General features: G+C 35.4%; 1 protein-coding gene across 2 annotated transcripts in view; it reads right to left on the bottom strand.

Annotated features, from left to right (window-relative positions):
- Nucleotides 1-306: 306 nt before the first annotated feature.
- The window catches only part of LOC129742558 (uncharacterized), a 132659-nt gene continuing 121324 nt past the window's right edge, over nt 307-11641 (bottom strand). For both annotated transcript variants that reach the window (XM_055734469.1, XM_055734470.1), the window contains exon 4: nt 307-970. The gene's annotated coding sequence lies outside the window, so the exon portion shown is untranslated. The remainder of the gene's footprint in view (nt 971-11641) is intronic.

Here is an 11641-nt window from a genome sequence, read left to right as displayed (position 1 = left end):
ACGTTCACTTTTCCGATTATTGTGCAACCAATTGCGTCAAAAACGTTGACATGATTGTAATTCCCACTCATCAGGGAACATACGCGAGCCCAACCAGGACGGTTGGTTTGCCATTCTAGGTTTTTAGGTTTTCTTTTTCTTTCGTGGGAAGCTATTTTGGTGTGGCTGGATTGATGAAAATATATGACCTTCAACGTTAACAAAATATAATTTTAATAAACCGTTTATTGTTAATCAACATCTTAATGCCAAAGATTTTTGTTTCCTAATATTTGGAATGTATAGCTGAAAACGAGTTTCCGGAACTGTTGCATGTCGAGGGATTTCAAATTCAAGCCTCGGCAATTCGTCAAGCTGTATCCTTTGTCCTTCGCGACCCTTCTCAGCGTTTTCTTTCTATCTCTCTCTTGCTCGCGTCCCGCTCATTAGGTTTTAATTACATTAGTATTCTAGAACCATAATCGCCACCCACTATACTAACGGTGTGTTGTACTTGAATCCATTTTCCTATTCGAGACCTTTTGCTTCTTCCATCCGTTCAAATGAGGTTGGTGGTGGGAGGGACCTGTGTGCTCTACAATAGTTTTTCATTTACCTCAGAACAGCGGAACACAACTCATTCGGATTGTCACACTCGACTCGACTCGGAACAAATGACGGTGGTTGACGCGAAGTGTGGGGAATAAGAACCGGGAAATTGTCGTCGTCGTTATTGGCCGGAAGGAGTTAAGCTAGAATTCTTTCCGCAGCTAGTGCCAGGCGTATATACGCCCCAGCTAACTGTATTTCACGCTTATCAAGATAAGTGACTTCAGCCAGGTGCCCAGGGATGCCATTTGTCGTGGTGACGCGGTGCATTTTTTTTTGTTCTGTGTCACTTTTACCGCATTTGTCCCAAGCCAATCGTTCGCTTTCCTAGTCCAACCCGATATGGAATGTGTGTTTGTGCGATTAGTGTTGCGCTGCAATCCTGGAAAATGTGGAACGAAAGGTTTTCAATTACAGGTTTTGAACACAAATGGATGACTTTGAAATTAGTTGTTTGTTCTTTCAACAGCACAGAATTTCTTTTTTAAGTGAATAATTAGTGTCGTCTGGATTTTTTTTTGTTTTCTGTAGTATATTATTTGTAATATGTTTTCTGCCATCTGGCTACAGACGACAAGACGACAAGACGACAAGACGACAAGACGACAAGACGACAAGACGATAGACGATAGACGACAGACGGTCGAAAACAGAAGACAGACGACAGAAGACATAATATAGACTACAGAATACAGGTAACAGAAAACGGGAGACAGAACAGATGATAGATTACAGACGACAGACCTTGTTAAAATCCCTTAGACCCTCCATTTTTCTTATTTTTTTTACAAATGTTTCCAATTCATAGGGTTCCTAGCCACTTGTCCTACACGGGCTTAGTATTGGAAAACGTCTTTATTTTTAAAATATCAAAAATTAATTGCTAAATGACTTTCAAAATTGTTCCAATTCAATACATACACAAAGGAAATAAAATTAACATTTCATTTAAAAGAACCCGTTTGCTTAAAAATGTTTTGGATTTATCAGGAGATGTGTTTTTTTTTAAATTTCGCAAAAATAGATATTTATGATTTTGAAATTTTAATTTTTACTAAAAGCAACAATTTCAAAAAAAAAACCAAATGTTCCTTATTTATAATTAAATCAAAAGGCATTCAAACGTAGAGGATGACCAAAGTTCCCCTAGTTTACGGTAACTCAAATATATTTCCCAAACATAATTCACATACAACACTTAAGTTTTCCGTTTTTCAAAGTCTAAGAGAAAAAAACCGGAAAAACATGTTTCGGAAAAAAAACTGTAGATCAGCTACGGAATGCTCAAAAAAAGGTTTATGTAGTTTCCAAGAAAGCTTAAGTTAAGTTGTACATAAAAATATATTTTTTGTTTTTTTTTAAGATCATGGCCACAAAAAAATGCAAAAATGTGGTGTAAAAACCTTACTTTTCAATTAATGAATTGTCAAAACTGCTTTTGAACAGAATGTTGAAAAGTTAACGTAATTAGTCACAGTTTTTGAATTTTCTGAGTTTTTAAAAACAAAACACAGAATTTTTGGAAATTTGATTTATTTGATTTTGGAATTCTACTTTCATTTATTTGCTCTTGAGTTTCAAGCCATCATACTACATTTTTATCTTTTAATTCCGGAACGATTGCAATGAAATTTAAACCCTCCATTTCAAGTAGTAATAAATTTACAACAAAAAATGAATGAATACAGTGAAAAATATTTTTTACAGATTCTCAACCTAGAGGAAGAACTAGAAAAAGGATTCTCGAGAACAAATTATGAAATATATTCCAAACCATAACCCCATAACCCTGTGTATTCTCATAGATCGAAAGGCTCGAATATCCTAGAGATGGCGTAAATAGTTATCTAATGCTATACAAACTTGTTTATTGAAGCGGAAAAGTTATTTATTCTGAAACTGTTTTCCACTATCCCATTAGAAGTTTCGATTGTCTGTACCGCATCTATCATCATTACTATTTTTATTTTTATTATTATTATTATAGGTCAGTCCCCATAACAATGACATTCTTATTATTACTCTTCCGGTGACATATGCCAAAAAACTCTTTTACCACAAGAAAGAGAAAAGAACAAAATTGCTAACCAGAAAAGGACCTTTTTCCTTCCGCCTTTTTTTTTAAGGTATTCGGGTTCACCTGTTCATGAGTAAGCGTAGCCGCGCGTTCCAATGCGTGCATGTTTTTCGCAAACCGATCCTTCTTCCCATATCTTCCCTTCCCTTCCCAACCCGAGAGATTAGTGTCAGTAAAGCCCTTTGTCCGGTGAAACTGGAACTTAATTAGATTCCACCCCGAAATCTTCCTCCCACATTTTATGCCTATTTCTTCTTCGCTTCCAATCGTCAAAAGTACCGCTTCCGAAAGCCACAAAGGTGTATGTGTGGCTTTACTTCTTGTTATTGTTTGTGTGGGTGTGTGTCTGACATTGAGGTTTCTTTTGTTTTCCGCTTCCGCCCCAGTTTCGTGTTGCTTCTTCATTGTTTGGTAATTCGACAATGACAAAACCGGGTTGACATTGATAGAGAGCTTGGAATCCCTAATTTGGTCCCAATGAATCGGTTTTGTGCCTTTTGTGCTTCCTTCGGTCGCGGTCGGTCCTCGTCTTTTGGCGCTCCAGGAGGACTTCCTTAGTATGCTCGGCAGCGCAGTAAGACCTAGGTGTCTACTACAACAATGCACCGACCAGGTTCCGGACCGAGTACTTCTGGTCTAGCACCGGCAATGGTAATAATTCGTCGGCAGCTGACACACGAATGGGACCCGAGGGGATGTACGTTCGGGGGCGAGCGAAGGCCTTTGACTGATTGCCTCCTGGAGCAATTGGGGAATTGAAAACCGGAGGACCAAACCAAAAGGGGAAGGAACCGGACGGCCCGGAACATGAAATGGCATCGTCGTCGAACGGAGCAGCACAACTAAATTTATTCGATTGCATTTCAGTGACGGGAACGAAAGAAACTACAAAAATATTGGCTCCGTATCGATACGGAAATTGATTTTATGGTAGCCTAATGAAAAATAATTGTTTGTTGATGCAATCTAAAGAATTTGCTATTTTTTGTTATAGCAATGCTTCATTTTACAACAAATAGGTATGAAAGTGGCTCCAGAGAGTAACATTTGCCTCTCCCAATTTCACGTGGCTGTCATATGACGTTGGTATCTGCCTTGTTTCTTTAATGGTTTGTTTTTAAGAGAAATCTTCATCATCTAGAGATGCTCCTTAGAAATAAAATTTCGTTAGTGGCGGGTTTTAAGAAGCTTGTGATTATTTCACAGGAGCCCCTCCCTTACGAACGAAATGAGCGATTTACTGTGGGTCATTCTCGTTTGGATGATTTAATGACAATACCCAAAAAGGTACAAATTATGTAGGTTTACCAGACGACCTACAAAAGTAGAACTTGTCCTACATTTTGCCGTCCTACTTTTAACACAAAATGTCCAACTTATTCGAGGTACGGATGGCTCTAAGATAGAAGGCTAAAAATTGGAAAATCATATTAACTCAGTCATGCAAAGTTAAAAAAAGTTACCTATGATATTTTTATTGGGTAAATTATGTAATTCGTATAAAAAGTTGGAGAAGATATGCTTTTTGAAGATGCTAAAACAATTTGAAGTTTTCAACATAACGTTGATCGTTTTCTAAAGAACTTATAATTATTAAGATGTAAAGGTAATGAAAAAGCAATGTTATAAGATGTAATTAGCAAAGAAAAAGTTAAGATCAAATTTTAAACCTAGTCATGTTAGTACTGATCGAGTTTAAAGATATTCGAGCATGTTTGCGTGTGTTCGCAATATATGTCGATTTAGATCATTTCAGCGAAGACGCTGTCTGGCCCGAGTCGAAAAACTCAATTTAAGCTAAATTGATGGGAAAAATAGTTCCGCATTATGCTTGATAATTTGACGAAAATTATTATGTTTATAGCTCAACAAGCAGCCACCCCGAACAATTTTCTCTCGGAAATTGGTACCCATTACCAGTGAGTGGAAGATTTCAATGAAAATGTTACGTGTACTGTACCACCGTATACATACTTAATGTCACTTTTTTTTTGTGTAGGTTCAGAATAGTTTCTAAATAACGATGGTATTACTATTTGAACAATCTTTCGGTAGGTCAGTTCTTATTTGGAAAAACTACACAAATCTCTTCTCGAAAAAGATGGAACGAAATTGCTGGACAATGCACTTTCCAGTAAAAACGCTTTTATCTTTGAATATGTTTCTAATTAGAATCATAAAATGTAATTTATTAGTAACGAATTCCCTAAATTTATAGTTTCTTAAACAACATAAACTCTTATAAATATCTTATGTAAAACGAATGATTGAAATTTATAAAAGTAACCAATGTTTTACTTTTGTTGGTTATACTTTTTTTCATCTATCCATGATCATAAGAACGAAAATCTTTTTGTTTTTCTAGAGCATCAGAAAGGCGGGTTATAACAAGATTTGTTCTGCTCAATTCAACATCCAGAAAAATTATGGCATGCTCAGTCATGATTATAACTATTCTTACTGCGTATACTCCTTGATCATTTTTTTTTTTTCAGATTAACTCAAAACATTTTGACCTTTTTTGAAAAAAAAAATGGAGCTTGTCTAGAAGAATCAAGTGTCGGGATTAAAAGAAAAATAATTGAAACTTTATTGTGGGTTTACTAAAATCAATGTTTAACAGCTGACCCCTTAAAAAGTCCTGCGTGAGATTAGTTTCCAATAAATATAACAACATGTTAATTAAAGCGAAGCTTCAAATAATGCGAACATGCGTTACAAATATAACAAACAGGATAAACAAAAAAGAAAAAATCGATCTTCAAATTCTTTTCCAAAAACGTTTCGTTTCTCCCATCATAAATTGCGCATTTCCCTTTTTAATTGGTACAATGGAGCGTGCGGGAATCATTTTAAGCAATGCGTCATTGCTTTGCTACAAAACCACAGAGGCCTTTTCGTTCTTATTATTCGAGTCCACTTCTTTTAAGAGAATATCCTCTCTAGATTGTCAATTTTCTTTTTACATCTTTTCCAGATCATTTCTTCTATCCAATTTGATCCTTTTGTAGATTCTGTGCATAGCTGGGAAAATTATTATCAGACATGGAGCACCTCAGACAATTATGTACTATCAATCAAATTTCCGTGACCATATCGTTACAGAACACTAAGATCCCAGTTCGGTCCGCAGATGATAGATATAATTGATGGCAATTATTCCAAACTATATCCCAGTTAATTTGAGAATGATTTAACTTTACTTTCAGGAAATTTTTTTTTCTTTTTAGTACATCTGTGTATATCTGAGCACATTCGATAAAATTTGAATTAACAACTATACATTTTGCTACTTCAATACTGTTTTTAAAGGAGATAGGAAGTACGTGGGGTTTGGAATAACTTAGAATTTAATTTTCGGTCATTATGTTGTTTGTAGTCTTCAAATTTTTCGAAAATAAAGCGATTATTTAAGATTCATGATCAACAAGGCTCAATCCTCCATAAGTACAGCTTAGATATAATTGATCCCTATATATCTTGAAAATATATCCAGCCTATAAAAATTCACCAACTTCTGATTTTATAACTGCTGTATATGTAGTTTTTTTAGGGGGAAAAGTTTGAGCCATATACCAGAGCATGGACAATACAAAAGCGTTAATTAGCCAACACTTTTGATACAAATAAGGATTTCTGGATCCATGTAAATAGCAAAAATATTTTGATTATTTTTTTTTCAAACTTGTTTTATCCTACAAAAGAAGTGATTTCGCAAGTCAAATTTATATTTTTTATAAAAATGTTGATAACGTCACCTAGGCTGAGGACAGTTTTAACAAATTTTTTATATAGGTATCAAAATTTCAGAAATCTCTTTGTCAATTTTTCTAAGCCGGGGTTCAATATATAAAACCTATAATAGTATACTCAAGGGGCATCCTTCTCTTCAGACTGCATAAAAAATAAAATTAATGATTTCTTTAGAAAATTAGATAAACAAAAATTCCACTAATAAACCAATGGCGGTGAGGCTCGGGTAACCGAAACTAGGAATTCCGAAGCCGCAGCCCATGGCCTAGAGGATAGCCTTCTTCTAAGCCAGCGTGCATGAGATCGAATCCCGGTCACGGCATACATAGTACACTTACTGTGGGTTGGTGGTTTTAGCATTTGTTAGATGCTATTTATCATATCTTCGAAAGATGTACGCTTAGAGTTAAGAAAAAGGAATCTCTTCGAGGAAACAACAGTTTCATTGAGATCCTGTATGTGTTTGTGTTCGTTAAAAAAATGTTTTTTCACCCTCGGATTTCTTATAGAACCTTACCAAACGATTTATTTTCTTATAATTATAATATTTTTGTCGTGTATTGAGATTATTGATATCTTTGATTCATGTCAATAAGCAGTTCTGTTTCCGTTCTGAACGATTGAAAGAAAATTACGAATATTGACGCTCTCTGGAGCCACGACTATAAAATTTATAGAACATTTAATGTTCTTCCATGTTTCAACTTCTTCAGATTCACATGAGTTAATTTTTGTTGAATTTCTTAACGCATCAAGTGGCTGATTACGAGTACGCAAATGAAAAGATGGAACTTTCTCTGACAGCTTTCATTGCTCTCTGGAGCCACGATTTTCGCACTTCATCGTTTGACGCCACTTCGATTTTTCGCGTTATTTATCATGCGTTGAAATTTGCTTATTAAAAACGACTTTCATTAATCTTCAATTGATTTCGAATCCTTCAGAACGTTTCTTAAAAATTTTATATGTAAATTTATTAAGTTTTTTTAAGAATACTAACACAAACACATACAGGATCTCAATGAAATTTGATGTTTCCTCGAAGAGATTCCTTTTTCTTAACTCTAAGCGTACATCTTTCGAGGATATGATGGCTAGCATCTTACAAATGCTTAAACCACCAACCCACAGAAAGTGTACTATGTATGCCGTGACCGGGATTCGGTCTCATACCCGCTGGCTTAGAAGACTTGAAGGCTATCCTATACGCCACGGGCTGCGGCTAAGTTAGCAACATAAACGGAATGCGAAAGCCAAAACATCTTCTCTCGATGTGTGTATTCTTCCTGGCCGATCGCCTTAAATTTTTAGATCAATAAGTGGCATTATGACAGACTACCTTCCTCCGGATGACCAAGTCCTAGAATTTCTTCATCTGCAAGATTCTGCTGCGTCCTATGTGCCACAAATGTTTTGCACTTAATTTTTCAAAGTAAGAAACCATCTGAAGGCGATCGAAAGTAAGCCATCGGGATGTCGATAAATCAAAATTTCTGAATATTTTAGATCAGGGATGAGTAACCTTTTCAACCAGCGGGTCACCTCACCAAATCTTGCGTTCATATGCTCCAAATCCAGTGCTTTCAATTTTGCAATTAGTGCAAGAAAATCTGAAAAAAAAATACAAATTGGAAAAACAGCAACATTAGAAAATTCGTCATAAATTCTGTGTTTCGCATTTTGACAATCTGAAAATGCAAAAAAGTGCCAAATTACGTCAACGTTTCAATCCTGTTTTCTAAATTTATCTGGTATGTCTTTAACGTTCGCGAGCGAATTTATAAAATTAATATCTTTTACAGGTACCGTGACATTTGGTAAATTCAATCGTTTGGCACACAAACTTTCTTGATGAGTTATGCAATGGTTAACGAACGTGTTTTGATGTTATACTTCTTTATCGCCGATACAGTTTCCGAACATTTTTAATATAAGTGAAGAAATAATCTTAGTAAGATTATCTTACTTCTACTTGACTTGAAAAAGTCTGTGCTCGTCCGCAATCTTCCGTTTCTTTGTTTGCTTTTCCGCCGGTTTTAAGAACGAACGAAATCAGCGATATTGTGGATCATTTTCGTTTGGATGATTTAATGACAATATCCAAAAGGATACAAATTATGTAGGCTTACCAGACATCCCACAAAAGTAGAACTTACATTTTTACCCTTTGTCCTACCGCCCTAGTTTTGACCAAAAAAGTTCAACTTACTCGATGTACGGATGGTTCTAAGATAGGTGGCTTAAAATTGGAAAATTCTTTTAACTCTTTCATGAAAAGTTAAAAAAAGTCACCTATGATATTATTTATTGGGTAAATTGTGTACTTCGTATAAAAAGCTGGAGAAGATATGCTTTTTGAAAATGCTAAAACAATTTGAAGTTTTCAACATAATGTTAATCGTTTTCTATAGAAATTATGATTATTAAGATGTAAAGATAATGAAATAGGCAATGCTATAAGATGAAATATGCAAAGAGGTAGTTTGGATCACATTTTATATGTAGTCAGGATTGAGTTTGATGATATACGAGAATGTTTGCGTGTGTTCGCAATATGTGTCGATTTAGACAATTTCAGCGACGACGCTGTCTGGCCCGAGTCGAAGGGCTCAATTTCAGCTCAATTGATGGGAAAAATAGTTCCGCATTATGCTTGATAATTTGACGAAAATTATTATGTTTATAGCTCAACAAACAGCCACTCCGAACAATTTTCTCTCGTAAATTGGTACCTATTACCATTGGAACATTTCAATGAAAATGATACGTGTACTATTAGACTGGCCCAAATTTGTATGGGATGATTTTTACAACATTTTTTTCAACGCGGCACCCCCTAGGTTGGTGCATTTAGGTGAAAAAATGACTTTCTGAAAGTTTCAGGTCATTTGGAAGAAGCACGAGCTGGCGCAAAGGACTTAAAATTTGTATGGAGATTTTCGGCAAAATGTATGAAAAATCGGCATACTTTCACTCTTTGTATTCTAAAATATTTTTCCAGTAAGCCAAACAGCTCAGAATTTCAGAAATTGTAGTTCAAACAATGGTAAACAAGTTTGTAGAAGATTGTGACGCGATACGATTTGACTGTGATGAGTTATCCGCAATTGAATGTGTCATTTTTTTCTCATTTCATTGATATATCGTGAACGGTGTATGGGCTAATAATCGCACTAACTTGATCGCGTCGTCGCACAATGCAGCAGTTTATAGTTTTTCAAAACTGTCTTTAATTTTTTGCAAAGATATTTGTTATAAAATAAGCTACAACTTTGCCGAAGACACAAACTTCCTATCTGTAATTCTCATTGTGACAATGCGATCAAGTTAGTATTAATAATCCAACTATACACATATCGATAAAATGAGAAAAAAATTACACATTCAATTGCGGATAACTCATCATAGTCAACTCGTATCACGTCACAATCTTCTACAAACTTGTTTATCATTGCTTGAACTACAATTCCTGAAATTCTGAGCCTTCTAGCATACTGGAAACATATTTTGGAACACAAAGAGTGAAAGTATGTCGATTTTTCATACATTTTTCCGAAAATCTCCATACAAATTTCAATTTCTTTGCGCCAGCTCGTACTTCTTTCAAATGATCTGAAACTTTCAGAAAGTCATTTTTTCACCTAAATACACCAACCTAGGGGGTGCCGCGTGGAATATAGGGATTTTTTTTGTTATGGGCCAGTCTAGTGTACTATACTACCTTATACTGAACTGAATGTCACTTTTTTGTGTAGTTTCAGGATAGTTCCTAAATCTCGATGGTAGATATTACTTTTGTAAAATGTTTTGGTAGGGCTGTTTACATTTGGAAAAACTACACAAATTTCTTCTCACCAAAAGATGGAACAAAATTGCGGGACAATGCACTTTCCAGTAAAAAAGCTTTTATCTTTGAAAATATTTCTATTTATAATCATGAAATGTAATTTATTAGTAACAAGTTCCCCAAATCCATAGTTTCTAAAACAACAAAAACTCTTATAGGTAAATATCTTATGTAATACGAATAATTAAATTTTTGATTTGAATTTCCTCAGATTTTTAAAAGTAACCATTATTTTTTCCTCTTATCGCCCGTTTGTCAAAAAGCTCAAGCTCAAACTACCAACAAACAAAATATGTCAAACCATTTCCACTCCATCACCTCCCAAGTGACTTGTCACGACAACAAACTTGAAGCAAAAAGTGGTTCAAATGACCAAACGATGCATTTGTCCTATGCAGGTTGCATCTTGCTCTTCTTCCCGATAGAAAAAAAATACAAACACCCAAGGATCAGCTACAGGATGCCGAAGCCAAACTGACATTCGAATTAGAGCACATTAATTTTTCAAACCACACTATTCATGAATGGTGCGATGACATTTGTCGCAAATGGTGGCATGAAAAAGTCAGGCAGCTAACGAACGACATCCATTCAAGACTTCTCTGTTAAATACTCGGCACGATGAAAGAGAAAAATGGCAGGACAAAAACTGGATAGGAACCGAACTCTTTTTACCAGCTCTGTGAAACCTAAGAAGCTACCGAATGTCGCTTGAAGCAAACTCCCATTGGAACAAATCGTTCCCAGGCAGCAAAACTTTAAAGGTATTCAAAGCCTAAAGCAGCAAAAGTGTCCTTAAGGAGTTTAAAATTAAGTAACATCCGATTATGGGACACTTTTGCGAAAACGGACCTACCCCAACCACCTCTAAGCCATTCGGAATGTCACGTTCAGTTTCCGCAATTCGAGAAACACCTTTATCGTTCTTCCGGTTTTTTTGAGGGCACCTTTTTTGGGACCATCTCAAACAATTTGATGTAGACCATGGAAATGCAATAAGAAATACAAGCAATCGGTTGAAAGTGTTGGTAGATACCATTCGAAAATGTTTGAGAAGGAAGGTTTTCTATTCTGACTTAGGTAATACAAAGTAAAATCTTTCAAACAACTTTTTTTTCCTACAAACGATCAACAATTTGAATTTTTAAATAATGTAATTTATGTCCCCGGTTAAAATGTTTGATTTATTCTAAAAAAAATCCATGTTGATAGTTATTTCAAGATCAAGGTAATTCTTCTAAAGAATCTTTCCAATTAACAGCTTCGTGAGCGTTGTTTTTGTGTTGTATATCGCATTTCGTCTGTCGTCTTGTCGTCTTGTCGTCTTGTCGTCTTGTCGTCTTGTCGTCTTGTCGTCTTGCCGTCTTGTCGTCTTG

This window comes from Uranotaenia lowii, chromosome 2 (genome assembly GCF_029784155.1).
Source record: "Uranotaenia lowii strain MFRU-FL chromosome 2, ASM2978415v1, whole genome shotgun sequence".
NCBI classification, from domain to species: Eukaryota; Metazoa; Arthropoda; class Insecta; order Diptera; family Culicidae; genus Uranotaenia; species Uranotaenia lowii.
The sequence above is the reverse complement of the archived record's forward strand: the minus strand, read 5'-3'. Positions and strand labels throughout refer to the sequence as shown.